Here is a 5,316-nt window from a genome sequence, read left to right as displayed (position 1 = left end):
TTACAGAAGTCAATGTATATTATACCAATACTATTACCTTTACTGATCAAATTCGTAATCTCATAAAAATATATTTAGTTTGACAGGAACTACTTTCCATAAACCCTTTTTTATTGGGATTAATTATCCTCCTTTAATTCTTCATTACTGAGTCCTGTATCAGCTCCTCCATTATCTTGCCTGGGATCAATGTCAGACTGATAGGCCTACAATTATCTGTGTCATATCATTTATCCTTTTGAAATATCAGAACAATATTAATTTTCTTCCCGTCTTCTAGAACTTCCCCAGTGTCCCAAGATTTATTAAATATCAACATTAATGATCCAGTGAACATCTCAGCCAGCTCTTTTAAAACTCTTGGATTCATGTCATCTAGACCTGCTGATTTAGAAATGTTTAACTTTAGTAGCATCTGTTTTACAGCCACCTGATACAAGAGTAATGGAAACAGTGCCATCTGTTTTTCCCCACATCAGAACAGAAATATTTGTTGAACACTTCTGTCTTTCTTCATTATTGATAATTCTACCATTTCCATCTAATAATGGACCAATACCATATTTAGGATTCTTTTTGCATCTCATATACTTTAAAAACTACTTCTTATTGTCCTTAACTCTGATGTCCATAGAGATCTCTTTTTTGTCCCTTTGCTTCCTTTATCAATTTTCTACAATTCCTAACATCTGATTTATAAAAATTACTATTAACTTTTTCTTTTTTCCATTTGTTTTTATATGTACAAAATATTTTTTATAGCTGCCTTCACTTCCCCTCCAAACCATGTTGTTTATAACAATATGGCTTATTCCCAATTATCATTCACATTTTTTTCTGATTAAATTCTTCTTCACAGCTGATTTGCTTCATAATAGTTTTCATCTTTCTGAAATTGGCCCTTTTATTTTGTTTTCACATTATAAATGTGACCAAGTCATAATCACTTGTACCTGAACTACACCTCTACTCATGATATAACACAAATTCGGATATAACGTGGTAAAGCAGTGCTCGGGGGGGGGGGCTGCGCACTCCGATGGATCAAAACAAGTTCTATATAACGCGGTTTCACCTATAACACGGAAATGATTTTTTGGCTCCCGAGGACAGAGTTATATCGAGGTAGAGGTGTATCATTGATTTTTAGTTCTGTGATCAATTCCTCTTTATCAATCCCCCCATGTTGGATGTAACTGTTGTTGATTTAGGAAACTGACATCTATATCTAGAAATTCCAAGGATGTTTTAGTGCTGGCAGCAAGAGATCTCCAACATCTGTCACTCAATTGAAGTCCCCCATGATAACACAGCTTTTTGTCGTACACATTATAGATAGGTACTTAAGGAACGGATCATTCTGTTGTATGTAGTATGATTTGGTGGTCTGTAGCAGACATTAACTAATATCCCATCTTGTGCTTTATCTGGTAGGACATTGATCCATGAGTATTCAAGATCATTTTCTTCGGAGTCATCAGTGAGTCACAAACAGGTAATGCAACTTTTGACATAGAGTGCCACTCCCCCATACATTTTACCTACTTGATCCTTCCAAATAGCTTATAACCATTGATTTTAACATTCCAAACATGTGAATCATTCCACCAGGTTTCAAGTATACCAACTAGATTGAATTTTTGTTCATAAATGCTCAATTACAGTACCTCTTGCTTGTTGCCCAGGTCTCCTAGCATTCGTGTTTTAGGAAATTAAATAATTTATGCTAAATGAGTGCTCAGTCTTCCCTCTTTTTACCCTCCTCCTTTGTTATTAATTTAATACACTCCTGACTCGTCTAGCCCATCTGCCTCAAGGAGATTGATTCTGATTTTACTGAGGTGAAGATCGTCCAAACTATACAGCACTATCTCCATAGAATGTATACTAATGTTTCACAAAACCAAAATCCTACACCACTTACCTAGCCAGCAGTTCAATTCTGCCTTTTCCTCAGAGAAAATCTTTTAGACATAGATGATGACCAGGCAAGTACTTTTAACATGAATGTTCTCATTTACATGCAAATAAACATGTTCACATTCAAATTCAACATGAAAATTTGAATGAATAAAAGCTCTTCCCCAAACCTATATGCAAACAAAAGTAGTTGGACTAATATGTATGGAAAATTGTACAAAATGAAGGTCTGAACATGGACATATTGAACCATGAAGTGAGTTTAATTTGAATGTATATGAATATATTTTTCTACTCTTCACCCAGCTCTACTTAAAATATTCTTCTATATGATTTGATGTGGTTCTGGACACAGATGAGAATTTATTTTTTTCTTCACTTTGGATAAGGCCTTTGAAGAAACACCTGACAAGTGCCTTAAAAACACCTTATATGGGTGAGTGTAAGAACTATCCCTATGGCATATGTTATATGTATACAGTGACACACATTAACCCCATATGTTTAAGAGATTCTAGGTGATTTTTATATAATATTAAATTTAGTCATACACTGACAATGCAACCTTATGGTCAAGTTAACCTACAGAGAGGGATGCTAATGCTATCTTGTTATCATATGATAACACTGCAGTTACTTCATATCATTCACACATAATAGTGGCATGAGGCCAACATTTTCAAAGGGAGTCAGTTCTTACCAGTTTCTAGGGTTTTGTTTTTGTTTTATGTTATTAACAATTCATGAAGCACTTATTGAAACTAATAAACTGATTGCAAGCTAGAAAAGTGAATTGATTAATAAGAAATGTAAAGTGGAATAGTGATGAGCTCATTTCCATTGTAAATAATGAAAAATAAATCCAATAAATGTTGGCTCTCTGGGGAGCAAATGAAATAGACTGATTTGGTGTTGAGCCTATGATATTCAATGATGACTGAGTTAAAAAAGAGATTTAAATATGACACCACATATATGGCTTCTGATTTCTAATAAGTCAGGTAAGCACTTTTTACAAAATAAAAGTTAAAGGTTAAACAGTCTTGTGCCCAATTTTGATTTCAATTTATACTGATTTATATTAACTTAATTGGAGTTGCTCACAATCTACACCAGTGTAAGATGAGCCTTGGGGCCCATTGCCTTTAAAATAAGAGGCCAATCTAGGAAACACACAAATTAATTACTTTTTGGATAGGTCTATATTTGCAGGATCGAGCCCATAATTTAGAAAAATGTTCTGTCTTGTCTGCTTAAAGATTCTTTTGAAAGATTGGGAGGATATTTCATACTGCTTCTAAAAGAGACTCCTACAGCCTCTCATACTATCCATGCTGAAGGACATGTTGACGTCAAAGGCATGCTCACATAAGTGGCTTTAGGCCTGATAAAATTTCCATTGATGCACCTGGTCACACCCAACCCAATGAGGAGCATGAAGGTTAGTATGAGTGGCTTATTAGTGCTGTGCCTTCCTAAGTAGAGACTGACTGGGCTCTCTGTGCTTTGTGTGGTGGAAGAAATTGAAGTGTGATGGTGCTGTCCAGTGCCCCACTCCAACTGGATGCCACATAAGATTATGAGGCATGGTGCAGTCATCTCCTAGTAGCTGTACGATATTAAAGGGTAGGGAGTCATTTGTTCATCTTAGGTATCCTCACCACAGAGGACTCTGGGAACTCCCTGTTCACCTCTGCCAATATTTCCTCTAGCAGGAAAAGCAGTGAACCAGTTTGATTGGTTTTGCCTTTCTGCTTCTCAGTTGATCATAGTAAGGCTCTTTCCCTTGTTACACTGCTCTGGGTTACAATACTAGAGCCTCAGAGAAGAGGTTAAGCTTTGTTGCTCAGAAGCCCCTACACCAGTCTCCACCAGTAGGGGAACATGAGTTCCATGCTGTGATTCCTCATTAATTTTCTTATTTAGGTTTTCTTATACCCGTAGGTGCAGATGGCAAGAGGACTTACCCATACATAAACTATCTTTGGGTTTGCTGGATGAGTTAAGTCCTTTTGGACTTCATTCTTATGGAGTCATTGGTTCCTTGTCTTGTTTGTCTTGTCGCCTCAATTTGGCCTTGGAAGTCATAATAGATCAGTCTCCAAAGGGGAATAAATGATGGTCTCCTTTATATAAATATCCATCCTGCAAGGGAGTGAGATCTAACCACCTTCCTGTGTCTACTGACTTGTCTTCCCAACAGTTGTAGTCTCAGACAGAAAGGCCAGTAATGGAGGAGAAAGAGTCTAAAGTGTCTGATCAAAAGGTCAAAAAGACTCACATCAAGTTCATCTTTCCCAGATGACTTGGAGGGCTCCACATCACCTCCCCTCTTAAAGCAAGTCCACTGTAAGATACGAACAGTTTCATTCTCAGAAAGGTTTGAATATTTTACTATTACTGACATCCAATACTCTGGATCCACAAATAAAGGAGAAAATGCTAGAAGACTAGAACTTTTGGGAGGTAATGCCTATTCCTCAGACCACTGCAGAAAGGATCATGAATGACTATTACAAGTTGGCCCAAAAAGGCTCCGTGTGAAGCATTTGAACCAAGGATAATGCAAAGACAGTTTGCATCCTTTCAGAACTGCAAGCAGAACTGGAAGAGAAAAAAAAGAATGTTTAAAGGGATCAGAGCAACATTATATAAAATTTGCTTTTTAGAAAATATGCACAAAAATGACACTCTGTAGGAGAAACTGGAAGCCAATGTGAAGAAACTGGAGGATTCTGTGAAAAATCAGAATCAAAACTAAAGTTGCAGACTGAAAAAGTACTTATAACAGAATGGAATAGGGATAAAAGAGAACAGTAAAAAAGGTGTTAAAATATGCAAAGATTCAAGGTACAAGAGGTGATCCAATGGTAAACCTAGATGAAGGAAAATTAAAACTGTTGGAAGATCATTTGCAACCCTCTTTTCTGCTAAACTGTAGGGGAAGGCACTGTGCTGACACTTGGACAGCTCACACTAGAGTGAACATGCTCAGGATAGAGAGAGATCTTGCTCAGGTGAACAAAAATACTCAGTTCAGTACAGTTAAGATTCTATGGCAGCTGGAAGCAAGTAGGAAATAGTCAGGTGTGAGGTGAAGGTCTTGGTTGACAATGGCTCTAAGAAAGTGTGTTTTAGATGTCGGAAGGGTTTTTTTTTTTTTTTGCAACCCAATGATCTGCTTGTCCTGCTACTGTCATTGCCTTAGACAAACTCCATGCTATCCTGATGATTTTGGTGGTTTCTGAGACTTGGTTAGCTCCACTTCCTATGACAGTCACCAGAATTGGGAACAGTGAGTTTTGCTGGTTTGTTAGGTACAATATATTCCTATTTTGTTTTCCCACAATGGACTCTCGGTTTAAAAAATTTTTATAAAAGTGGTAGTTTTTAAAC

This window comes from Chrysemys picta, chromosome 5 (assembly GCF_011386835.1).
Source record: "Chrysemys picta bellii isolate R12L10 chromosome 5, ASM1138683v2, whole genome shotgun sequence".
NCBI lineage: Eukaryota > Metazoa > Chordata > Testudines > Emydidae > Chrysemys > Chrysemys picta.
Note: the sequence above shows the minus strand (reverse complement) of the source record.